Source organism: Pongo pygmaeus, chromosome 11 (assembly GCF_028885625.2).
Source record: "Pongo pygmaeus isolate AG05252 chromosome 11, NHGRI_mPonPyg2-v2.0_pri, whole genome shotgun sequence".
In the NCBI taxonomy this organism is placed as follows: domain Eukaryota; kingdom Metazoa; phylum Chordata; class Mammalia; order Primates; family Hominidae; genus Pongo; species Pongo pygmaeus.
In genome coordinates this window covers 91,779,633-91,807,621 of record NC_072384.2, presented here as the reverse complement: position 1 = coordinate 91,807,621, position 27,989 = coordinate 91,779,633, and the positions used below count along the sequence as shown (strand labels likewise).

The 27,989-nt window shown below is 37.4% G+C and overlaps 1 long non-coding RNA gene across 1 annotated transcript; it reads right to left on the bottom strand.

Annotated features, from left to right (window-relative positions):
- Positions 1-137: 137 nt before the first annotated feature.
- Positions 138-27,450, bottom strand: LOC129031056 (uncharacterized). The gene is made up of 5 exons (XR_008500929.1): positions 27,369-27,450; positions 26,831-27,015; positions 8,772-8,892; positions 5,942-6,039; positions 138-426 (listed from the first exon to the last, which is right to left on the bottom strand). It is a non-coding gene; the product is annotated as an uncharacterized LOC129031056 (long non-coding RNA).
- Between the last annotated feature and the right edge of the window lie 539 nt (positions 27,451-27,989).

The following is a 27,989-nucleotide window of genomic DNA, read 5'->3' as shown; positions in this document are numbered from 1 at the left end:
TTGGTGTTCTTAATTCAGAATTATTTCTTCTTCCCGCATGAAGAAAAAGCTGCCAGTTTTGAGAATATCCATTAAGTTAAGGGCACAAAGCAGAACGTTAACATTCAACTTGAAGAGAAAGAAACAGACTTTATACATCACAAAGCACAATTCCTTTTTAATGGAAGAATGAAGTTTCAGAAGGAGAGATGTGGGGACAGAGAAAAAAGTTACCTTCTTTGTACAATTTTTATTTGCATTTGACGAGTGCTGTTCCGTGGGAATCCTTTACCCTATAAAAAATGTCCACCTATGCTGTTAGTTTGTGATGCTCCCCATTTCTCAAACACGAGCACTTAGAAATTCCAAACTCTCTGATTTTTTTTCCTCCCTGACCTTGTGCTAGAGTTGGAGTGATCCACATTTTCTCTGTTGCTCTGTGATATTCTGAAACAATCAAAATAAATTGAATCTTTTATTACCCAATAGGTAGATCAGAAATAAGAACCCAAGGCTGGATAACAATAAATCTGGTGGTATCTTTACCCAGGTGGGTATTTTGAAGCCACAAAAAAACTCAGACATGTCATTTTGTACTTCCAACTTTCTCCTTCTCTATTTTGAGGTGATTAATTTCCTCCGGGTATCTAGAACAAGATGGCTTTATATTTCAGTTCATTATAAAAACAGAAAAAGAAAGAAAAGATTTGCCTATCTCCATAGGAAAGTCGATTTCTTTCTTTTTTGACTTAATCAATGAGAAGGCATTAAATATAATGGTTTCAAAATCTTAACTAGAAATGCCAGTTTGGCCACAAAAGGCTTTGTTAAAAGGGCATGTAGGAATCCATGGAGAGGTTCATCATTATAATAATCCACTCAGGATGATTTGATTTCTATAGCTCCAAGTCTTGATATTTGTCCTGGATTCTGCAGCCAGCCAAGGCAGTGGGAGATTTTCTTCTGAAGCAAACAAATCTCCCTGTTTCGTACTGATTCAACCTAATTCTAGCCACCCAGCCTACACATTATATATTTCCTATTTTGAGAAAAAACAGTCCTGGAACAGGGAGTGGGCAGTGGACTCAATTCTATTTTCCACTAAATTGAGACACCTTACAGATAAGAAAAGCCACACTTTCTGTGACGGGGAAGAAGCAGAATACTTGCTGCAGTGAAAAATCACAAACCAGGAACCAGAGGATAAGAGGAGAATGGCAGATTAACTTCCGGTTACAGGACAGCCGTAAGCTCTTACAAGGCTCCCTCTGGCATCCGCCTCTAATTCCTAGGCTCTATGCACATCCATAAAGAAATAGTTTCCCAAAAGTAGACTCATCTGGGAGTAAAATGTCAGCTTTGCAAGGCTTCTGACCCTGCCCTCCCACAATCCAGGCAAGACCCTGAAGTTATAATTAGCTTCATTGACCCTTCAGTCTCTCCGTTTTTGCATGGCCAATTCACTGCTATTTATATCGGGGCTCAGTGGCGATTTTTGTGGCCACAACTGTGTTCTGACCTTCTCCAGAGAGGATACTGAGGGTCAGGACAGTTTCGTTCATGTTTGGATAGAGTTAATACATCATCTCTAGGATTAGAATTCTAGTTTGAAAGAGTGAATGGTAGCTTTTGGTTTTATTTTTGGTACAAGAGAGTAAGGCTTTGCTTTTAATGTTTGAATTTAGGTGTGGGGGTCAGTAAATACACTTATGAAATGGCAGTTAGAAGGAGAGAGAAGGTGTAGAAAATGAAAAGTGGGGGAAAACTTCCCACTAGAATTTTGCCAGAATTTATAGAAGTCTAAGGTTAGAACTGACTTTCTAAGTTAACATTAATACAAACTTACCTCTTTAATGAGCCTAAGTTCAGTCTCATAACAAAGAGTTTCAGCTCTTCAGAAATATCATTTTTAAAAAATGCAAGCTAGGTGGGCAAAAGCACTAAAGCCAGAGGCACATCCTCCTTGCTAATAAAATTAGCTGACATTTATTTTGTATTTGCAGGTGTCAGGTACTGTTAAGAGTCCAATGCTAGGGTGAAGTGTTATCACTTCCAGAACAGAATCTCTACACTAGTCAGTGGGACTGAAGCCCAGCTGTAACAATTGCTAGCTGTGTGCCCTGCAAAAATATATTTAACCTCTCTATGCTTCTGGTTGTTTTTTTTTCAACTGTAAAATTGGTGTTAGAAATAATCCTCACCTCATTTCAATTTAAGATCGTGAACAGATATCCACATTCTCAACTTCATTACAGCATTATTCACAAAGCCAAAATGTAGACACAACCTAAACATCTATAGGTGGATAAATGGTTTTTTAAAATGTGGTATATACATGCAATCAAAACAGTATTCAGCCTTTAAAAAAAAAAAAAAGCAGGAAATCCTGCTGCTTCTGATAACATGGATGAATCTTGAGGACATTATCCTAAGTGAAATAAACTAGTCATAGAAAGAGAAACATTATATTATTTGACTTACATAAAGTATCTAGAATAGTCACATTCAGACTAGAAACAGAGAGAAGAACAGTGGTTGCCAAAGCTTCACGGAGGGAGAAATGAGGAATTATTGTTCAATGGGTGTAGAGTTTTAGTTACGCAAAATGAATCAATTCTAGAGACCTGCCCTCCATTGTTGTGCCTATTGTTAACAATAATGTGTTGTACACTTAAAAATGTATTAAGGAGGTAGATCTCATTTAAAATTTTTTTACTATAATTTTTTTTTGAAAACTGAAAAATACTAAATCCCTACTTCACAAGATGCTATAAAGTTAAATCAGTTAGTGCATGTAAAACACCATCACAGAACCTGGCGCAGGGAAAGAGCTTACATAAATGTTGGTTATTACTATTATCCACTTATTAAATGAAAAAGTGGAGGTTTAAAAGGGGAATTTGTTCAAGGTCACGCAGGGAAAAATGGGCAAAGCTGAGATTTGAATGCAGGTGGTCTAGCTCAAAGTCCATGTGCTTTTGTGGTAAACCTTAACACCTCCCTGGCAAGCACATCCCCAAGGACTCAGTGTGATTGGACTCAGCCCTACCTGATGTGGCAGAAGCAGCACAGCAATCAGACGCCCATGGGTTCCTTTTGGCCAACAGCTTGTGGCAGACCGTGAGTCTAAGAATTAGTAGCTACCACAAAGGCTGATGTGCCACAAATTTGAAGACAGTGGGAAGGAAGACCCTCATTTCTCCATGAAAAGACTCGATGTGGGAAAGTTTCTAGGCTAAAACTAGATTTCTCTCATGTGAAATTAAGGCATGATTATGAAATTTAAAAAAAACTTATGAATTTACAGCTTTTGTGAGGGCATAATATTTCACTTAAAGCAAAGAGAAATTACCTTTAGTGGTAGAAGGGTACACATGTCCCTAACTAATCATTTTATCCTCATGTTGTGCCCAATATTATGTCATACCATGTCTCATTTCATCTCTATTGAAACTCCATGAAGTAGAAATTATTAGCTTTGTTTTATGAATGAGAAAATAGAGAGGCTGAATAACAAGGTCACAAAATGGCAGAGCTGGAATTTGGACCCATGTCTGCCCGTCCTAAAACCCAGTGTTTTAACTGTGAAACCAATATTGCCTTGTGGCTTGTGGTTGTGGTGATCTGTTTATGTACAAAAATCACAGTAAGGAATATTTAGATAAGGCTCTCTCCTTATAAAATAGTATGATCTTAGCATGGCTTGTTACATATAGAAGAAACCTAATAAATGTTTTTATTTTTTTCCTTCTAACCATACACTTGCAATGTACTTTGGAATTTTAAATGCTTTGTACTTGTCTTCTATTAAGCAAAGCTAAGAAAGGTATTATTACTCCCACTTTAACTGGTGGGAATTCTGAGACTTATAAAAGTGACTTGCTCCAGCCCTAAAGTTTTGAAGTAGCGTCTTATCTCTAGTCCCCTGGGCTTTTTCCTACACTTCATTCTCTATCTTTGGAAACATTTTCCAGAACAGGTGATTAGAGGGTATAGAAATACTATGAATTTTCTATAAATATAAATAATTTGTATCAAGAGGCGAATACTTCAGATTCCATATAGGTGAACCAAGAACATTTCCTGAAACCCTGTCTCTACTAAAAATCCAAAAATTAGCCCAGCGTGGTGGCGCATGCCTGTAGTCCCAACTACTCGGGAGGCTGAGGCAGGAAAATCGCTTGAACCAAGGAGGCAGAGGTTGCAGTGAGCCAAGATTGCACCATTGCACTCCAGCCTGGGTGATAGAGCAAGACTCCATCTAAAAAAAAAAACAAAAAAACACCACAACATTTCCATGGAGAAAATCTGTGAACATATGAGGCTCCCAAGACTGATAGATGGCCTTGGGTTCTACCCTGTTGCCCTAGATAGACTGCAAATACTATGGGGTTTGCAGGCTTCAGGCTGCTGGATGGCCAAAAGTGCCTCTCAGCTGTTGGTGGGAGAATTAAAAGGTTAAAAGGGAAGCAATGGTACAGAAAGTGTAGTAACTGGAAGACTGCATTATGGTGTTTGTTTGATTTTGTTTGTTTGTTTGTTTTGAGACAGAGTTTCGCTCTTGTTGCCCAGGCTGGAGTGCAATGGCGCGATCTCAGCTCACTGCAACTTCCGCCTCCTGGGTTCAAACAATTTTCCTGCCTCAGCCTCCCAAGTAGCTGGGACTACAGACATGCACCACCATGCCCGGATAATTTTGTATTTTTAGTAGAGACAGGGTTTCACCATGTTGGTCAGGCTGGTCTCGAACTCTCGACCTCAGGTGATCCACCAGCCTCGGCCTCCCAAAGTGCTGGGATTATAGGCGTGAGCCACCGCGCCCAGTCTATGTTTGTTTTCTATGAAGGGATTAAAGCAAAAGGGAAAAAAAAACAAACACGCCAAATGTCTGCTACACAGCCATATATACACAATGGCAAGCCCCTTAGCATAGAGCCATTTATCATTTATATGTACCTCAACTTTAGCTTTGAATTGAATGCTCAAAATTAAAAAATAATAATTAAAAAAAAAGGCCTCATTTTCCCTTTCTACAGGATCAGGAGAGGGGAAAGGTAAGTTTGCAAGAAAAAAAACTTCGATTTCCTGCACATATTTATGCAGGAAGAAAAATGTCTTCACTGCCATCTCCAGACACGAGCACCCTGTGCCGGTCAAGAACTTGTGTCTCATCATAGGCACTCAATGCTTATTGGATGAGGAACTCATGCTTATTGGATGAGGAACCTGGGGCTCTTAAACTGATGGAGATGGCATCAGTCCTGCTCTGGAGGGATTTGAAATTGAAAACTTCTGACATTAACCCAGACAAAAACGGACAAGCTATCTAGATAATGCACTCAGAACTTTGAGCAATCAAATAAATATCCAGTTTGATTTTTTTTACATCACTTATAGTCACAAACTGCTTAATTTCCAACCATTCTATGGGTAACCTTAGTTCACAGACTACTAAAATAAAGTCATAGTACGTTTTGAAAAATGCCCTTCAGCAACATAAATAAGAAGCCATTTTTGATTGGAGATGAGTAGAATGTTTTAAAGATGCATTAGGAGGCATCTGTGAGTGACTCTTGCATAAGAATTTCCTCTCAATTCTTTTGAAAGGTAAGTAAAATCGGCAGCTACACTAGTCTCCAATTGGACATAGATTTAATTATTCTGGCTAGCTCAGAAGAGATCTAATGATTCTAATGGATTCTTGAACTTTCCTAAGTAGTTCTCCACACTTGGCTGTGTCCCGTCACAATGGACTTAATGATACCCATGTGGAAATGGAGCAACGATGGGGATGAAAAACCCCACAGACAGTGTCTGACAATTTTGCTTCCTGGCATTCCAAGATCTGCCACACCAGCTGATGTTACACCCTGATGTGCCCTTGTGTCCCTTTATGTTAACTTCCTATAATTTCTCATTCTTCTTCTATAGTACTTCCACGATACCTTTTGATGGAACCTACCACACAATCACTTAGGCTTATTTTCTATTGTCTGAAACTCTTCTTGTGAAAGTCTTCTGGGACTGCTGGAGAGCCTACTTACATCACAGTGAAAAGGACTAAAACATAACGAAAAGAGAAATGAGTTTGTAAATGCAGTCTGGAGAGGTCAGACTAAATATTTTGTTGAAGATGGTCTCAGGAGTAATATTTGTTTATGAGGCAGACATGAACATTTCCACTAAGAATCAATAGTGAGCCCATTTGCACTGCGCTTAGTGTTCAAAGTGTTTCTGTGCATTTATCCCACCTCGTGCACTTTCTCTCTATAAATAAATATCAGTGGTAGTGGCTGTCTGTGTTTCAAAATGCTGCTGCCAGTCATGTTGTTATCCCTGCCTGAGAGTAGAGCTGAAAAGACCAATGCATCGCTATCCATCTTTTATAGCCTGCATTCAAGCAAAGGTTTTCCTGGTATGGCAGTTCTAATTGCACTTTTCTTCTTGCCTTTTAACTCCACAGTCTGTCTGATGCTCTGAAGCCTCTGTTTGGAACAAGACACCCTATTTCTGCAGGCTAACCACCCATCTCCCAGAAAATTCTGATGATTTTGTTTCCCAATATTCCAAAGCCCTGCAGACCAAATGATGGGATGCTTCTGGGTTCCTGTATATCATGTCTTCTGCCTGATCCCCTTATAGATGTCAGCCTGATCCCCTTATAGATGTCAGCCTCTCTCAGCACAAATCCTGGGACTTCTTCCTTTATTTCCCTTCCATACTTAGTCTGGCCAATGAAACAATGTTATAGCAAACAGTTCTTCAAAAGAGAGGGAGTATGGCATAGTTGGAGGGGCATGGACAGACCTTGGTTTAATTCCCAACTTGGCTACATACTTGGCAAATTAATCAACTTCTTTAAGCTTCAGTTATCTTATATATCAAAACAGTATAATAATGCCCAGCTTGAATGAGTGTCATCAAGATCAAAATAATACCTGGAAAGGACCTGGCTTATAATGGGCAGGCTATAGAGGAACCATCGTTACTTAATACTGATAAAACTTGCCAAGTTCTAGAAGAAGATACCACATTAGTTAGGAAGCTGGTAAAATAAGCTATTTGTAGACTGCAGATGATTTGACGGGGGCTTGAACCCATGCTTACTTTGTCCGTCTAACATTTGAAGAATAACCTGACCTTTTTAACTGACTTTTGGGATTTCCCAATGTCTCTCAGTACATCTTTGGACAGTATGCTGGCCAGTAGCAGAATTCAGCAGCAGATTTACAACAGTCTATTGCTGGTGGAAATCTTTGACTGGAGCAAATTAGAATATGACCCTTTTCTCCTTCAAGTTTATCATCAATCAGTGGTGCTCTGCCAGCTTTCTATAAAGGGGATCCTAACCTCCTTTTGCCTTTACACTTCAAGAAAAGATAGGCAGCAACTAGGAGTTCCTGTGAGGTAAGTCTGCAAGGACTTCCTAGCATGTGGAACAAGGATAAGCACCCAATAAGCACTCAAGAAGCATTGGATATAAGGAAGAATGAATGAATGACTTCATGTCCTAGTGAAAGAATTTCCTGTGGACCTGAAAATATTGGTGTGCCCACAAGTCCTTACATTCTCATATGTTTGAACATAACTCTGTAAAATAATGCTGGAACTCCTCTAGCTCCATTTTATTCCAGTGATAGTAGGTCACCATCAATATCTAGATAAATGATTGCACCTAAGTAAATGTCAAGACAGTCAAATTTCAAACTGAATTGGGGCCTTAGTGGTTTGCCCTTATCTATCTTTCCTGTGCACCTATAATATCGGCCATGTAGCAGAGCTCACATCCACTCTCCCACATTTCACTGTTGTTTCCCATGTGCCTTTAAGGAATCATTCTTGATCTCAGCCATAAAATTGGAAAGCTGCATAACTGACAAGATGATCCCTGAAGGCAGCTGAAACATGGGGTAGATTGAAACCGACAGTTAATTTGTAGCAGTAAAAAATAATGATATCATCATAAAACAAGTTTAAGATCAGACTGGGCTCAAACAATGTGCGCCCACAGGATATATAGATGGGTATTGTCAAGCTTAAATAACAAAGCAAAACAAAACTGAACCTCCCAGCTTCACCAAGCCCGCTTCATTGGCTTTTTTGTGGTACGCTATCACCATCTGCTGGCTGCAGCCCATAAAATGTCCAGCATTCTCTAAGTCCTGGAATATTCCATTCTGCAGAGCCTGATGTTAATTACTATGCACCAGGAAACACATTAACCTCACAATATCATTGAAATGGTACAAATAAATCTATCTTCTTAGAATACCAAACAAATAAAAGATCCCAAGAGACTAGAGATTGCCAAAGGCACCCACCCTGTTCTGCCACGCCTGAAAGCTGCACCTGCTGGGTGCACACAGCCTAGCATATTCTCTTTTTATTCCTGAGCTCTTTCTTTACAGGCATTCACTTTCCGACTTCCTCCTCTCCAGCTGCCTTCTCTACCAGGCATCCTACACGACACTGCAGTGATAGGCAAAGCAGCAGCTCTCAGCTAAAAACAGCCTCCTCCTAGATATCTTAAAGAAAGAAAACCACTGACGCATCTTCTTCAAGGAAAGCAAAGCCCCAGCGGGACTGAGCAAAGAAAGAAAGGATATTGTTGCCTCTCCAAACTCTGAAAGCAATATTTTGCATGATTTTTATCAAGGCTTGCCTTGCATTGTTTCTGGATTCCCTAACTCAGCAACAAGTGATGCTTTGGAGGGAGAAAAGATCGAGTATAAGCAAATAAAATATAGCCACCTATACATCCCTACCCATTTTATATTTGTGTTCAGTCTTACCATTTTAGACCCTCTCTTCCTAGCATTGCAGGCCTCTGACTTCTCAACCATCCTGGATGTAAAAGAGGCTTTAGAAAACGTTCCTTCTTCACCACAGCTTCTTTTTGTTTCTTCTGATTATCTGCAATGAAAATTCTTTATTGAATGAGTATGTAATGGTTGTGTAATAAAACAATTTATAAAAATCCTTCAATTTTTATCTATTAAGAAAATTTTCGTGCTGTTAATATTTTCATGACAAGAATTAGATGATAATTGCCCTCAGATAAAATATTTAGTTCTTATTTAGCAATAATGTAAATTTATCATAAGATGTTTTCCCTGGAAAGACCACGCCTAGTGTAGCAGAAACAAGTGACGTGCTCTAACTTGGGCACACATCTGTAATTGAACAGGCTATCCCTGTTTGAAGAGCATAACAACTCTATACACAAAACACACTGAACAGTTATTTCATCCTGAACAGTATCATCCTTGCATCTGTTTAAACAATTAGTTCACTTTCCTAAACACTCTGAGATGTGAACTTTAGTTCAAAGGGGTTCTACATTTTCCTCCTGATGCTTTAATTTTAGAAGCAGACCACTTACAGGTTAGGAGATTTCTACATTACAAAGTAAACCTCTATAAAGCAATAGAGCCTTGAATAAAATTTCCATCTAAATTATTTTTGTTTGTAATAACCAGTGAATATATTTTTAAATGTTCAATATCATCAAAATAACTAACAGCAAATTACTCTAAAGTAAAATAACAATGAATTTTTTCTTATCAAATAACAAAGGATTTTTAATAAATAATACCAATGCGGTCAAGCAACTATTCACTACTATCAAAAGTGTCATTCAAAGTAACCCTTCTAGAGGGTAATTTGGCATTGTTTATTAAAAGTCTTCCTTTAATGTATATATCTTGTGGTTTGTACGTTCTAGCATTAGACTTTTGTCCTAAAAGAATAATCATGGCTAATGAATACAACATACAACAACACAGCTTTTTTACATAATTTATATACAACATCACAGCATTATTTATGAGAAGTTTTTAGCATTCGGATGTGGTAGGCTGAAAAATGGCCTCCTCAAAGATGTCCATGTCCTTATCCCTGGAACCTGTGAATATGTTACCTTACTTGGTTGAAAGTACTTTGCAGATGTGATTAAGCTAAGGATCTAGAGATGGAAGGATTAGGCTGAATTACCTGGGTGGGCCCAGTGAAATCACAACAGTCCTTATAAGCAGAAGGCAAATGAGTCCAAGTCATAGAAGATGATGGGACTATAGAAGCAGAGTTTGATGTGATGCTCTTTGAAGATGGAAGAAGGGCCCCTGTGCCAAGGAATGCAGGCAGGCTCTAGAAGTTGGAAAAGGAAACAGGCTTTTCCCCCTAGAGACTCTAAAAGGAACATGGCCATACTGACACACTGATTTTAGGACTTCTGACCTCTAGAACTATAAGATAATAAATTTTGTATTGTTTTAAGCAACGGAGGACTCCAAAAGCCTTATTCTCAAGGGTCTGAGTCATAAAAGATGGTCTTTTTAATTTTTTTATTTTTTTAATTCTTTTTTTTTTTGTACTTGAAGTTCTGGTGTACACGTGCAGAACATGCAGGTTTGTTACATAGGTATACATGTGGTGGTTTGCTGCACCCATCAACTCATCACCTATTTTAGGTATTTCTCCTAATGCTATACCTCCCCTAACCCGGCACCCCTGACAGGCCCTGGTGTGTGATGTTCCCCTACCTGTGTCCATGTGTTCTCATTGTTCAACTCCCACTTATGAGTGAGAACATGTGGTGTTTGGTTTTTTGTTGTGTTAGTTTGCTGAGAATGATGGTTTCCAGCTTCATCCATGTCCCTACAAAGGACATGAATTCATCCTTTTTATGGCTGCATAGTATTCCATGGTGTATACGTGCCACATTTTCTCAATCCAGTCTATCATTGTTGGACATTTGGGTTGGTTCCAAGTGTTTGCTATTGTGAATAGTGCTGCAATAAACATATGTGTGCATGTGTCTTTATAGCAGCATGATTTATAATCCTTTGGGTATATACCCAGTAATGGGATGGCTGGGTCAAATGGCATTTCTAGTTCTAGATCCCTGAGGAATTGCCACACTGTCTTCCACAATGGTTGAACCAGTTTACAGTCCCACCAACAGTGTAAAAGCATTCCTATTTCTCCACATCCTCTCCAGCATCTGTTGTTTCCTGACTTTTTAATGATCGCCATTCTAACTGGCGTGAGATGGTATCTCATTGTGGTTTTGATTTGCATTTCTCTAATGATCAGTGATGATGAGCTTTTTTTCATGTTTGTTGGCTGCACAAATGTCTTCTTTTCAGAAGTCTCTGTTCATATCCTTTGCCCACTTTTTGATGGGGTTCTTTTTTTCTTGTAAATTTGTTTAAGTTCTTTGTAGATTCTGGATATTAGCCCTTTGTCAGATGGATAGATTGCAAAAATTTTCTCCCATTCTGTAGGTTGCCTGTTCACTCTGACAATAGTTTCTCTTGCTGTGCAGAAGCTCTTTAGTTTAATCAGATCCCATTTGCCTATTTTGGCTTTTGTTTCCATTGCTTTTGGTCTTTTATTCATGAAGTTTTTGCCGATGCCTATGTCCTGAATGGTATTGCCTAGGTTTCCTTTTTTAATCTAGTGTCTTTGTGTTGAAAATAATCTAAAGAATGTCAGTGTAAAGATATTCTGGATGATCTGGTAGACTACCTCAGCTCTGCTATGATTTTGATGCCAAGTTTGTGTTTGTGCTTATAGTCACAATAGTGCCAAGGAAAGGCAAACCTCCTAGAGAACAAGGAGGCCATAGCAGTTGTGGGAGAGCTGAATTATCACTTAGAAAATAGCTGTTAATGTCATATTTACACTGTGAGGAGCTATCTTTGAATCTAACAAGATTAAGTTTAGTAGTTAAGAATTTTTGTTTAAACTTTTGATGGTACTATACTTTGAGGTGCACTGTTAAACTGATTGATCCATAAAAACAATGAATCATTGTCTTAAAATAAGTTTATTATAGAAGAAAAATATGATTATATTCAAGATGACTGAAATGATAGTCCATCAGGCTCAAAATCAAATGAAGCACGCCAAGAAAATATAAAACACTTATCATCCTGCTATTAAATATCAGCTATCCCTTTAAGTAACGGTTGACATTTCACTTATATTAATTTCATATCAAAATTTAAACATAAATTTGTATTGGTTTTGTAGTTGTTAGCATCATAAAAAATTTATTCTAATTTTATATTTCTACATAGCGGGGGAAAAACATAATGAAAATAACATAAATCAAGCCTGGAGGGAGAATGACAATTTATCTTTCTTTTGAAAAGGATCCATACATTTGCTCAAGTATGAAAAATGTAGAGTTAATGAATTATGTTGCTCCTCCTGATGGAATACTATTCAATCATTAGGAATGATGTCATAAAAAACATTTAATGAAATGGTGAAATGATCAGAATATGTTGATAAAATTTAAAAGTAGTTACAAACTGTTACGGTAAGGTTCTAATGTGACAGTTTTATTTATTTCTAATGAAAAAGAAATAAATTTCTATACATAGAAAAATGAACAGAAAGATACAGATGGTCCCCAATTTATAATAGTTTGACTTACGATTTTTTGACATTATATTGGTACAAAATCAATGTGTGTTCAGTAGAAACCATACCTTGAAATTGGAATTTTGACCTTTTCTCAGGCTAATGGTATGCAATACAATACTCTTACATGAGATATGCAACACTTTATTGTAAAATAGGGTTTGCATTAGATGATTTTTTGTCCAACTGTAGGCTAGTGTATGTGTTCTGCGCACATTTAAGGTAGTTTTGGATAAGCTATAACGTTCAGTAGCTTCGGTACGTTAAATACATTTTCAATATATGATATTCTCGACTTACAATGAGGTTATTTCCCAAGAACAAATGCTCTTCAACTTACAGAAATAACCCTATCATAAATTGACGAGTATCTGTATACCACTAAACAATAATATATTGCTGGTTTTTATTTTGTTTTCCTTACAATTTTTGCTATTTTCAAAATTTTCTGAAACAAGTATTACTTTTCTAATGAGAAAATAGATTTTTGAGTAATAAATCTAGGGTCAAAACATTATTTTATCTTGGCCCTGACTTCAGAGTGTTTAAAAATTGGAATGACAGATTTGTTTCTCAACATCTAGAAGACAACTTTGCTGATCAACGTAACCTATGCTCCCCTATAAGAAGAGCAGTGTCAATGAAAAAACTCTACAAATCCAACACTTGCCCTCAGAACAACTGGGGGAAGAGTGTGTGTGTATGTGTGTGTGTGTGTGTGTGTGTATTTACTTATTTATAAATGTATACACAATTATTCTCCAGGAAACCTGTTTTCTTAATGTGTAAATTATTTAATTAACACAAAGTCATTTTCCTGGTGAGATATTTGGGATACTCCTTTTCATTCACTGGGCCACCATATTTTTTCTTCTACCTATCAGCTAATATTTCAAATCCATGACTTTTTGAAAAACTATGTATCCCTTCTCATATCATTAAGTTTGACTTCCGAAACTTTTACTGTAAGTTTAAATGATTACAATTATTTACGTATTAACATACACATCAAATATATATTTTTCAAAAACCTTGGGGCTGAAAATTTCATTCATTAAGTTTATAGAAAATGTCAATAGAATTGGCAAACCTTGTCTTCACTGTCAAACCAATAACCACCAAGTCAGACTTACTAACAGAAAATGTCTAACTTCCTTATCTATTTTTAAGAAACATCACTAAATTGCATCTTGTACTTCCTTACCTATGAATTCAAATTCATTTTTAGATAGACTGAGACAGAAAGACGTGAGTTTGCTACCAGAATGATAGGAAAATAAGATGTATCATGTTTCAGTAATTCTCATCAAAGCTTTCACTTTTATGGGAGTAATGCAATCTCAAATACCAGCACTGTACACCATGGTAAGATTAGAGATGGGTGAGAGATGTAATTTTCTTATAGAGAATAGAGGAGAGTGATTATAAAAGGGGAAGTGGGGTAGGAAAACTGGCCCACCACAGCCATCCTCTCCAGAAGATTAGTGTTAGGAAAACATACACATTGTCTTAGTCTGTGCTACCACAACAAAATATTGTAGATTGGGTCATTTAACAAGAACAGACATGTATTTCTCACACTTCTGTAATCTGGGAGGTCCAAGATCAAGGCTGCATCCTCCAGAGGGGCAGAATGCTTTGGGCTCACCTGGCAGAAGAGCTGAAGAGCAAGCTGAGGACTTCCTGAAGCCTCTTTCACAAGGGCCTTTATCCCATTAATGAAGGAAAAGCCCTCATGACCTCATCACCTTTTAGTGGTCTCAACCCTCCACACTGTTGCATTGGCAACACCTGAATTTTGGAGGGGACACATTTAAACCATAGCACACATACAAGCTGGGGATTTGGCCATTGGTTCCCTTAAAGGTATCCATGACCTTGTAGCTCCTAGAAAGTCTGTGTACCTCCAGGTTTATATGAACTCTTGTTTGAAAAATTGCCCTTATAAATGCAAACAAGATAAGCAGAAATATTCTATCCAACCAAAACTAGAAGTGGATTTATTAAATCAGAATACAAGTCTTGATACCAGAGCTTAGAGTACAAAACTCTCATGAAAACATATAGGACTCCCTCTTCTAATGAGTTTGAAGTTTTTTGTCAGATAAGATGCACTTTTTGCAGGTAGATTATGCAGATAAAATTCTCACAATCATAAAGTCTCAAGATTTAACATAAGAAAATGCCTCCGAATTGTCCAAAAATTTCAGTAATTAAAAAAAAAATTCTTTCTCCAGGACTTGTGCAACTCAGCCTTTGGGATGCATATGTAAATTATTTAGTTATGGCCTCTTTTTTTCTTCCTTATTCTGTCCCCCTTACATAAAGGCTTTCATTAGGTTTTAGACTACAGGGTAATCGTTATTGTGATTAAATTAAACTTAATCCACCAGAAAAATGTTTTAGTGCATACTCCAGGCAGGCACTGTGCTAGATTGTAAGAAATATGTTATCAGATCACAACTTAATGCCCATGACATAGAGAAAATGACTAGATGTAGATGAACTCCTAAATGGCATGTTGGTATTTCATAATAGTATCATACTCTATTTGGATTTAAAGTGTTACAACAAAATACTCCCATTCAGTAAATCTGTCTAATGTTAACCTAACTTTGAAAAAACAAGTTATCTAATGTTCCCGCATAGCCCCATTCTTGACTAGAAGCAGAGAGCTTCTCTGCGCTTGCTAGAAATCTGCAGCCACCCAGCTAGCATCAGCAGGATTCCATCTGTTTGTATCTATGTTCCCTGACCATAATCTTATCTCTTTTGTTAAACTCTCTGCAGTCCAGCCGTAATGGCCTTATTCCTCCCCAATCCCAGGAATTGTCATAAACTGGCCTTTTTCTGGAATGTGCATCTCCCTCCTGCTCCCCTACTAAACTCTCTCCATCCCTTCAGATCACAGCACGGTATAAAAGACTCCGTTCTGTGCTTTTGCAGAGCTTCGTACTTCAAATCTCAGTTTGTAATCACATCTTTGTTTCTTTGACTATTTGATTAATATCTATCCCTCCCACTAGCCTGGAAGACCCATGAGAGCAGGGTCTATGAATGATTCATCACCATCGCATCCTTACCATTCCTGGAACCCAGAAGAAGCTAAATAACTCTTTGTTAACAACATGAATGGTCTGACCCTGCTTGAGAAACACAAAACCTAGCTCACCAAAGTAATCATGCATCAGTTAATGACAGGGATACATTCTGAGGAATGCATTATTAGTAATTTCATTGTTGTGAGAACATCATATAGTGTACTTACAGAAACCTAGATGGGATAGCTACTATACACCTAGGCTCTATGGTGGCATAGCCTATTCCTCCTAGGCTACAAACCTGTATAGCCTATTACTGTGCTGAAAAATGTAGGTAATTATAACATCGTAACTATTTATGTATTTAGACATATCTAAACATAGAAAAGAGACAGTAAAAATACAGTGTAAAAGATAAAAAAATGATATGCCCGTCTACAGCATTTAGCATGAATGAAGTATGCAGGACTGGAAGTCCCTCTGGGTGAGTCAATCAGTGAGTGATAAGTGAATGTGAAGGCCTAAGACACTGCTGTACACTACTGTAGATTTTATAAACATTGTACACTTAGGATACATTAGATTTATTTTTAAAATTAAGCAATTGTGCTATGACATTACTATGACCACATTACTAGATGACAGGAATTTCTTAGCCCCATCATAACCTTATGGAACCACCATCATATATGTGGTTTATCATTGACAGAAACGTCATCATGCAGCACGTGGCTGTGTATTCAGAAGGGCCATTCTCTGAGTATAGTCTGCAACCCAACGCTTGCCTTGCAAGGTCCAGGGAAACTGTGAGGTATGTAATGTTCCATAAGACCTTTTCAGAAACTTCCCTAGTTAACAGGGAGCCAATGAGGTAGAAATGAAAAGTGTGCTCACCTCGTGGTCAACACTACAATGCACTATACTGGGCCCACACCCTTCAATGATCATTTTTCTGGGTCTTCTCCATTGGGCCCTAGTTTCATCTGTCTCACTCACTCCTGAATCACCAGCACTTAACAGACTGCCCGCTACATATTAGGTGCTCAATAAATATTTATTGAATAAATCAATGGTCAATCAACACCTGACCTAAGACTTCCCCTTAGCACACAGTTCCCTGATGCTGCCCAGTGGCAGAGTGTGTGGCACATATGCATTTGAGTTTTTCCACATTAATCTCACTTTCCCTTTCTAAGTCACTAATTATGTTTTCTCCTTGACTCATTAATTTCCACACATAAACTGCCATCTCTCTCTGAAAGGTTGGTAGCAAAATAAGTTGACCAAAAGGACTTTCTTTTTCTCAAAACTCAAAAAACTAAAGAAGAAAAAATTGTCCGCCTCTTTTTTTCAACCAAATGTGCCTTTGAAAGATTTGATATTTGAGCTCAGCATCCAACTCTCCAATTATCTAAATAATTCCACAAGTACAAAATACCATATTTACATATGCAAAGCAAGAACAAGAAATTAGAATACTTAATTTATTCACACAATTGAATGTTGAAACAACTGCAAATTCAGACACTTCTTTTTTTTTTTTTTTTGCAAATTCACATCTCCAAAGTAGCCTTATAATGTACTTCTTTATATAGCATCATGGTCCTCAAAATCTCATCTTCAAACAATTGACATTTTAGGAACTTAAGTATTTAGGTAAATATTTGAAATATGTTTGCAAATTGAGGTTCCATAAGCAAGGTTGTTAACTTACAATCCTTACCTGAAAATGAGGTCATTAGTTTGCAAACATTTTGTTCTAATACCTAGGTGAGGAAGGAGGAGGGGGTACATTGATAACTCAATAGCTTTTTCTTCCCAGGTAGACTCATTTAGATTGAAAGTGATTATTCAGAAATCCATTTTATTCTAAGCAAATGTCTTTACCATGGGAAAATAAATAGAGCTACTTCTGGCGATTGTTGCCATTTTATTCACTGTTCTTCCTTATTACTCCCGATAGTTTAAATAAATATCTATAATAGTCCCCACCCTCCTTGTAATCCCATATAGAACTTACCCCATTCAAAAAAAATGTATTCTAATGAAGTTCTAACCTTTCTTCAGTCTTTCTAGGTCAACACTTAATGCTCTCCTTTTCTAATTTTATACCATTTCACAGCAGAGTTAAGGTTCAACTCCATCCTGGAATGACACATTTTCCATCCAGCTACCCTCTTGCTGTTTAATGATAAGCATCATTCCTGGGGGAATGTCTCACATGAGATCATCTCCCAGCCCATAAACCCCACTAATAAACCGTCCAACTTGTCCTGATCTACCTTCTCATAGCATATTACATTAAAGAACCTGTAAAATAAGTTAAAGAGATAATAAAGTGATAGCTGAGAAATTTTACATAAATTGAAAAACTAAAATATAATAATTAACACTATGCTTGGACCTTTGAGTTCATTTCTATTCCCCAGTTTCACTTTTTTCCTGCATATCTAAAAATCAGGGCTTCTTCATTTCACTGTTTGGCTTAAAAGTTCAAAACCTCCCTTCCGCTAGTTATCTAGGGAATCCAGAAAAGAGCTAATTGACACAGTGCTTCACCTTTTTCCCCCCAAACTGATTGCATCGTTTTGTCTTTGTTCAAGAATTAGCCTCTGAAAGTACAAAGCTTAAGATGTGATAGGGTGTTGTGTAGCACATCCAGACAAAGGCAATATTTAATATGAACATGGGAGAAGAAAGAGGCAGAAGGCATTATTTACTTGGTTTGCACGCTCCAGATACAGGCATTATGACTGCAGTTGTCAAGCGTGTCAACACTGTCAGATTCTAGCTATAAAAATACCTGTAGAGGTTCATTATTATAACCCTTGGAAGACAATAAAAGAATTTATTGGGAATCACTGAGCCTGCCCTATGGAGTAAGAATTACAGATGGGTTACACTGCAGCTGATTATAATAACATATTTAAAATAATGCAGTTGGTTCTAACATTTAGCTTAAATTATTCATTGTAAGAAATTAGCAAACACTTGAACCATGGTACCAAATACAGCATCACTTGTTTATTCTCAAAATACCTCCTTGCATTCTGAAGGTTGTACTCATTGGCCTCTGAGGCCCTATCCCAAGATGGTCACTGTCATGTATGAATCCTGATTGCATAAAACTGTCACTCTTAATGTATTTGAAGGAAATGTTTTTTTCTTCATTGCGCTCTGCTAAATTCTGGACCTTAGCCACTTAACTTATTTCTAAGATTAATGACACCACTCTGCAGCTTTCTATACCTGAGTCTACAGGATGTTCACCCAGATCATTCCAGATCTCTGGAATTTGCCTCATCTTCTTTTTGGATTGTAACACACTAGACAACTAAGGGGGGTAGAAAAGGCGGCAGGAAGGATTATTTACTCAATTCTTTTGAATGAGTTTGGTAAAAGTTGAAAATACATCCTTCATGGGTCAGAAATATGAATTCTATAACCTTTAATCTGCCTTTTCTTCACAACCCTTTTGTTCTAAACATACTTCTACCTTTTGACACAGTAATTCTATCCTAGGAAAATAATGTAAAATATAGAAAAAGCTTTATGCCCAAAGATACGAATTGGAGTATCATTTTAATAATGGGAATAATAAAAGAACAATTAAGTAAATGATTAGGTATCATTACAAATTATGTTTGAAAAATGTTTTAAGTAACACGTAGGTGCATATAATTTTATAGATAAAAAATCTACATACGTGCACTGCATTAGTTTCCTACTGCTGCTGTAAAAAAACTACCACAAACTCAGAGGCTTGAACAATATGAACTATTATTGCACAGTCCTGGAGGTCAGAAGTCTGAAATGCATCTCAGTGAGCTAAAATCAAGATGTAGCAAAACTACATTCCTCCTGCATGCTCTAGGGAAAACCCAAATTCCTTGCTTCTTCCAGCTTTTAGAAGCTGTCTACATTCCTTGGCTTGTGGCTCTCTTCTCTAGCAACAGATGGAGTCCTTCTTGTGCTGCCATCTGTCTGGTTCTCCCTTTTCTGCCTCTCTCTTCCACTTTTTTTTTTTTAATTATACTTTAAGTTCTAGGGTACATGTGCACAACGTGCAGGTTTGATACATAGGTATACATGTGCCATGTTGGCTTGTTGCACCCATCAACTGATCATTTACATTAGGTATTTCTCCTAATGCTATCCCTCCCCCAGCTCCCACCCCACAACAGGCCCCAGTGTGTGATGTTCCCTGCCCTGTGTCCAAGTGATCTCATTGTTCAATTCCCACCTATGAATGAGAACATGTGGTGTTTGGTTTTCTGTCCTTGTGATAGTTTGCTGAGAATAATTGTTTCCAGCTTCATCCGTGTCCCTGCAAAGGACACGAACTCATCCTTTTTTATGGCTGCAGAGTATTCCATAGTGTATATGTGCCATATTTTCTTATGACTACATTGGGCCCACCTGAATAATCCAGTATACTCTCCCTGTTTTAAAGTTAGCTGATCAGCAACCTTTATTTCATCTGCAGCCTTAATTCTACTTTGCCATGTAATTGTATATATTCACAAATTCCATGAATTGGGGATTAGGATGTGGATATCTAAGCAGGGGAAGGGGGATTATTCAGCCTACATGTACTGTGCAAGAGAAACAAACCAACCAACCAAACTGAGCTGAAACAAAAACAAGTAACAACAAAACTAAGCATAGAAAATCTGGATGAAAAGATACCACGTTGGTCACATTGCTTAGTAAAACTGTGGGTTACTGTTTTTATTTTCTCTACTTTTCCATGGTTTCCAAATTTTATTATTTTCTATGATTTATTATTTCCCAAATAATATTATTATTTTGATAATAAAAAAATCTTGTCAAAAATGTGTTTTTAAAACATTCTCTGGGCTACGGTAGCCTATAATTTTATTCTTTTATCTTTTCACATGAATTTTCTTGCTTGCAAATAGTAATCAACTAGTTAAAGGAAATGAAAGAATAATAAGTACAATAGTTATTGATTAGGATGATCTCCCCTCCCTCTGAAAAAATATAGTAACACCAAACTCATTGACTGATAGAGCTCAGAACTGTGTATCTGTTTGTAGTTATATATCTTATTTTCCCAATTAAAAACCAAATAATTTAAGAGCAAGTATGAGTCATTTTTTTAATTGTCAAAGACAATGTTTAAAAGAGGGATAATCATGACCTTTATACAAATGCAAAATGAACACATGTCAAATATTTTATTTAGTACAATAATGAGTGAGGGGACTAGTAAGATGTTATAACCCATTCAGAGGATAATTTAAAGTACCAACCATATAATCAGTTAAGGAATTCTGAAATAAATTTACAAGTAGATGCCTAACAGATCTATTCACTGAGCTATAATCAATTTCTTCCCACCAGACACAATTAATTTACATTTCCATGGACAAGAATCATTTGCATTATTATCCTTTTTTTTATACAACTTAGAGCAGATATCCCAGAAGGTCATGCTAGACACAGCAAATTCTCTTTCTCCCTCTCCCACCCAACCCTCCCCCACTTTTTGGGCCCATTCAGTCTCTCAGAATTTTTCCTAACAACACAATACCTCATATAGTATCTTGAATGTAGTATGCACTCAGTATAAATTTGGGGTTTGAATGTTGGATTGAAAGATCAATTCTGGCCTGATTACATTAAACGGGTTTGGAATGCCAGTTACCTTATTATTATTTTTCTTTGTTTGAGGCCCCAATTGTTTGCCCTTCTTCCCAGCCATGCTTACCTTAGAAGAAGAGGAACATTTCGGGCTTCTGAGTTTAGCTGGACCTATCAGGGTGATATTGTAGGACAGAGAGAAATGGCCTGATGCTGAACTATAATGCTAGTTTGAGATAATTACAAAAAGTAATCTCAGGACTCATAAGACCAGAAGTGATAGACTCTCTCCCCTACCTTGAGCAAGCACTTATTTGGCTCTGAAAAGAAAACACTCCGGAGATGGCCAGGTAGTTCTCACCATCCTGGATTGAGTTATGCATCTAGATTTCAACAAGATTTCCCTCAGGTTTTCCAAAGTTAAAATAAACTATTTTTTTTTCAAAAAAGTTTAAAGATTTTCTCGAAAATCTTTATTTTTAAAGAACCCATTCCCATAACCTCATAAGAGAATTGTAAAAGTAAATGGGCTTTTCCTTCAAGAGCTAGAGAAATTAAATAGTTTAAGAACTCTTGGTCTAGGGCCATGATATGTTCCAGATGGGTGAAGAGGCAGAAATTAAGTGCAATTAGAATTCCAACTGAAGTCATCAAGATATGAACACTAAAGGAAATAAAAATCTTTCAAGAATTTCAGTTACTTGCACCAACAACTTAAAAAAATACTATTGTATTTTTTAAGGCAATGTATAGATAAGTATCAAGGCATTTTTATAACTGTTATCAGAGACAGTCAACTCTTGTGCCCTTGGCTGCAAAGAAAACCAGATCAAACCAAACAAGATAAGATGTCACACATACTGCCAATTAAAACCGTGAACAATTTAAAATGCAGAGTGATCTATCTACATTAAATAAAATATACTCCATAGGCATTTATAAATTGCCCCTCAGGCAAAGCAATTTTGTGATTTGAAAGAATACATATATATAAAGCTTGGCATTGCACCAACAATTAGCCAACATCTTGGCACCCATTCAGATAGCATCTCCCACTAACAGTTGTAGTAATTTTTCTCATTATAGTGTTTGCACGCACATAAATCAGATTCAGGTGAATTTACAATGTGCCATGAACTGTCAAACTTATAGCAGCCAGCAGATTGTCTTAAGTGATACAGGATTCATGCCTTTGAGCAGCACATAACTCTCACAGCTACTGGACAACAGTCCAGCTGTAGCTTCCTCAGTATTCTTCCATTTCCATAAGCTGATAAGTTTATGTGTGACATTTCAAACTTTTGATTTTTATCTGTTGCCTGATTTAAATTCTAAGTGAATCTTAAAACTTAAATCAGGAACATGAAGTCTTTTTAAATGAGATCTGAATTTGTCTAAGACCAAAGCAGCCTTGGTGCAGCGGCAGCATATCTCCATGTTCCCTTAGAGTGCGGTCCATTTACCACTTCAAGCTGCAGTATCTGTGGGCATTTGAGCTTTTTCTCTTCCTGCTAAGCCTGCAATTTCCAGGTGCACTTCAAACAGACTGAGAAAGATAGCCCCTTGACTGCGTGCATTTCAAGCCTATCCTTCACATAGAATCTCAGCAGCTGCCACATTAAACAGGAAACCCATGGGTCAAAATTTGAACTGAGAGGGAAAAGGTAACAAGCCGACCTGAGCCAGGGATAATTTATGATTAAGTTAATGAAATTCTAATTAGGCTTATAAAGCCCTGAAGTATTTCTTGCAATGGCTTGTCATGAAGCCTTTATTCAGGGAAAGCCAGAGTGCCTTTGATCTGGGTCATGCGGCATATTGTCGCATAGATTCGTGTTTATATTGCCTCTTTTATAGTTAAGCACACTCTTAGAGGCATAAAGGTAATATGAAGCACTGGGGAGAAAAAGAAAAAGCAGCAGTCTGTTCAGACCCAATGTGATACTTGCTCAGGGTACCTCTGGGTAATTTTTCAAGTTCTCCTGATTTACAAAACAGATTATTTTCAGCCTAAATAATGGCTAATAAATTCACCAAAAACCATTTTTAGCCTGCAGTCCAGGTCCTTTTAAGAGTGGACTTGTCCTTAGAATTAAGAATATTTCAGAATTAAAAATAGAATATTATTAAAAGTAAGGACCCCTACTTAATTAAGCATGCCTACTCACAGGCATTCAGCAGTGCCCTCTGCAGAGCTGAGGGAGAGAAGAAGTCCACTTGGCAAGTTGCCTGTGTGACAGGGAGAGAGGCTCCATTAATTCAGAGGTGTATAGATCAGGCCCACACCTGCAATGGGAAGAATCACCATGCTAATGGAGGTAGCCTAACCAATCTATCCTGAAGTGTCCTAGCTGGGAATTATATCTTAAGAGGGAGGAATAGAAAGCACTGCACTTATTTTTTTAAAAAAAGACAAGAGTCAAACATAAGTCTATGTTCAGGCTCGTTTTTACACTTTTAGATTTAATTAGCTTATTAGAATAAAATCATATTCAGAAGGCAACAATTTAAAAAATCTTTAGGGGCCTGCTTTCAAGATCATATCACTTTAACTTGAACCTTTCTTGACTCGTTTTACTGACATCTCATTACCTTTATAATTATTCAAACAACTTATGCATGCATGGTACGAAGCCAGCCTACAAAAATTCACACCTGAGATCTCAGGTTTCATGTCCTTTCCCACTCTGGCCCATATATGACTGCTTTCCTTTGATGGTCTCATTGGAAAAGATTTCTAGAATTATGTATTCCCTCCCATCTCTTGACTCTACATTCAGTACAGAGATTACTTCCACATACTTAATAGGTATTTTTTTTTTTGCTTCCTCTTATACTTTAAAAAGGCATTCAATCATGAAACGAGCTCATCTCTTAAAAAACAAAAAACGTTCTTTGATAATGATATCTAATAGTATTGATCTGCCATGGAATACTATATCAAACATAATTACTTCTAGTGGATTATTTCATTTAATTTCTTTAAGCATCCTTTGAGGAAAGTACTCTTCATATCTCTATTTTACAGATGAGAAAACTGAGGCGTGAAGGTAACGATAATTTTTCAGGCCTATCTAGTGTGGCCTAAATTCAAAGCAAGGTCTCTCTGACATTAAAGCTCTTATTCTTAACCTTATCATTGACACTCTATGACTCACTATGCCATGTCCACTTTTCAATTTTCTATGAATCCATGATGCCAAACAATAAATAATTTTTATAAGACTGCTCCCCCAAAATAAGTAGTTCCCAGCATCCTTATGTCCTTAATACATTTATAACAAGAGCAACAGCAAATGATGATGCAGACTTGCATAGAAAGGGCAAATTGTTCTAAATTGCAGGATGCGTTCATCAGTCAGCATGATTAAACTGTCCTCACTTAAAATAATGCTTCTCATTCCCTCTTAGTCATGACCACTGTCCCCAGATGCTACCAACAACAGAAAGAGAACCTCCAGTTTAATAAACTCACAGTTTCCCTGGAAGAAAATTTCCCATGAAAATACATTACAAAAATCAAAGAAAATACATGCTATATTTTAGGCCCATGATTGGTCTATTTTAAGCCATGTGGGTGTGTATTCATCTGATTTGTCAAAACGTCTTGAAAAATAAATGATAAGCCTTTATCAACAGGCTTTATTTAGCACACACACATATATATGTGTATATATACGTGTGTAATATGTGTGTGTGTATATACATATATATTGGACTAAGGATAAAAGCTCTTCAACTGTGATTGGCGAAATAAAATTATTGTTAATTATTTAATAATCTAAATTACATTGATGCTATCAGAACAGGTAACCCTGATTCATGCTAGGTTAAGCATGTATTCAGGTTGGGATTTTGTTATTTTGTGTTTTAGTTCTTTTGTGAAGTGATAAGTGATATGGTTTTGCTGTGTCCCCATCCAAATCTCATCTTGACTTGTAGGTCCCATAATCCCCATGTGTCGAGGGAGGGACCCAGTGGGAGGTAATTGAATCATGGGGGCAGTTACCCCCGTACTGCTGTTCTCATGCTAGTGGGTGAGGTCTCATGAGATCTGATGATTTTATAAGGGGCTTTTCCAGCTTTGCTTGGCAATTCTCCTTCTTGCCGCCATGTGAAGAAGGATGTGTTTGCTTCCGCTTCCGCCATGATTGTAAGTTTCCTGAGGCCTCCCAGCCATGCGGAACTGTCTGTCAGTTAAATCTCTGTCTTTTATAAATTATTCAGTCTCCGGCAGTTCTTTACAGTAGTATGAGAATGGGCTAACACAGTAAGGATCACTGGTATATTACTATATAACAAATGTTTTATAAAGACAAAAAAATTAAAGAAAAAAAGAAACACATTATCCTTAGATAATATTTTAAATCCCAACTCCACTATGTCCTTGACAATTCCTTGAGACACTATTAGGCTCATTTTACATTTTAAATTTTACAGAATGAAGGAACTCAATCTTGGACAGCTTAAGTAATTTCTTAAGGAGATCCAGAATAGTTGAGTAAGAATTTCAAACCTGCTATCTTGCCTCATCTTTTCCACCTGAAAGCACTTCTCTCATGAAGGATCATAATGCCCTCTCCACATCTTTGTATTTGCTTGAATAACTCTTACTGGCCTTGGAGGACTAATTTAGATATTACCTTCTATAGGAAGCCTTCCCTGGAACCCCACATCTGGATTGGATTCTTCTTGTATCTGTCCCCATGATACTCTAGGTATACCACTCTCTGTCACAGCACTGCACTTATCATGGTATAATATGGTTGCCTATTTCCTTGTGGGTCTCTTCCACTCACCCCAATCACTGAAGTGTCTTGATTGCTAGGGACTATGGTCTATCCAATATTCTATTCCCTCAGGTTTAATATGATGCCTAGCACATCAGAGGGAATCCAATGTTTACTGAAGAAAAAAATCAATGGTCAAATGAGTGGATGCAGACTCCAAAGCTCACACACCCTGCTGCCACAGGTTAAGTGGTATCTCAGCCTACAGCACACCGCCTCTTAGATCAAGTGTGTAGCAGCACCGGTCACAGGACCCACTGGGAAGCCAGCACTCAATAAGCATTTTCAACAGTTAAATTCAGGTAGACTCCCCAGAGTCTAAGCCAATTATTTCAGTGAAGGGCATCAGCTTTCTCATATTTCAAATCAATCAAGACTTTGTCAATAGCACAGCAGTTTAGTCCTACTATTGAAAACATAATTAGTTTCTCATTATTTAAGTGGAGGAAAAGGATGAACTATATGTGAGTGACTTAGCAGTAGTGCAACTACAATGTCATTGTGTGAAACTCAACCTAAGCGGATATGACTAAAGATAACACTAAGACTAGAAAAATAAAAATAAGGACTCCCTTTGCATTTAAAATAAAATTCTAGTGCTTTGCAAGTCTACAGGTAAAAATTAACTTAAAAAAATAAAATCACTCTCTTTTAGCACCAGAGTTGAAGCCTTTGTTGATAAGACACCGGAGAGCAGTTAAAAGAGTGGGGAGTGAAATACAGTGGGTGACAAGAATTAACCCTGATACTGAAAAGAGAAACAGGAAGAGGATACAGGAAAACACGATGAGAAAGTCCTGTTCTTTAGCACTCTGGACTTCTCTTTTTACCCACTTTCTCTTGGGCATAGAGAATAATAAAAAGTTAAATTTAATTATTACCTCTATATAAATGCTTCCTGTGGTAGACAGAATACTGCTCCCCACCCCCACAAAGGTGTGTATGCCCTAACCCCTGGAACCTGAGAATAAGTTGTCTTACATGGCAAAAGGAACTTTGCAGATGTGTAGATTTTCCTGGTGGGACCAATGTAATCACAAAGATCCTTATAAGTGAAAGAAGGAGGCAGGAGAGTAACAATCAGAAATATTTGAAAACACTCAACTACTTGTTTTGAAGGTGGACGAAGGGGCTGCAAGCCAAGGAATTCAGGTGGCATGGAGAAGCTGGAAAAGACACAGAGACAAATTATTTCCCTGGAGGCTCCAGAAGGAATGCAGCCCAGCTGACAACTTAATTTCAGTGAGACTCATTTGAGATTTCTGATCTCCAAAGCTATAAGAGGATAATGTGTATTGTTTCAAGCCACTACATTTTTCATAATTTTTTTTACAGCAGCTGTAGGAAACTAATACACTCACAAATTTTGCCTTGTGAACCTGAGCTTCTGACATTAGGCTGTTTGTGTCTCTATTTCAGTTTACCCCTGACAATCCCAATGCAACACATCCAATACTAAGCTCATCATCCTCTTCCCAACTATGATTCCTCTCCCAGACTATCCTACATGGTCTGTTACCCTGCCTTTCTTCCAGGTCGAGGCTAGATGCCTGTGATTCTTCCATATCCTTCTCCCTGCTCCCCAATCTATCTCCTCTCTTGCCTGTTCTCTGGATAAAGGTCCACTGAATAACACTGTTTTCTACTCCAATTGTCAAAATCCAGAAAAGAATTCTAATTCTATAAAGAATTAATTCTAAAGGAATTTAAGGTGGCTGGCATGGGGAAAAAATAATGAACAAAGAAATGCTGAAAGAAAAGAGAATGGGGGAGAAACCCTTAAGTACATCTTCAGGAAAGAGGGAAGGGATTTTCCAACAGGCAGTGAGTCTTCATCATATAAGCTGATTTAAGGATCTTTCAAATCTGAAAATATGCAGTTCCTATGGTTAAAGAAAGTGAGGAAGACTTGTACAGAAATCAAGTGAACCAGTCTTTCCAAAATACTCCAAAACTGCTAGTTCTACTTCACCATGCCTCAAGTTTTTACATGGCACACAACTATGGTTTTTAGCAACCCGCTGCCCAGGATGTGATGATGGTATAGATGAGGTGCTCATTCTTTCCACAGCAGAGCAGAATCAGGTTTCAGGATTCCAGTCATTCCCTAAGATAAAAGTATCCAGCAAGAAAGAGTTAG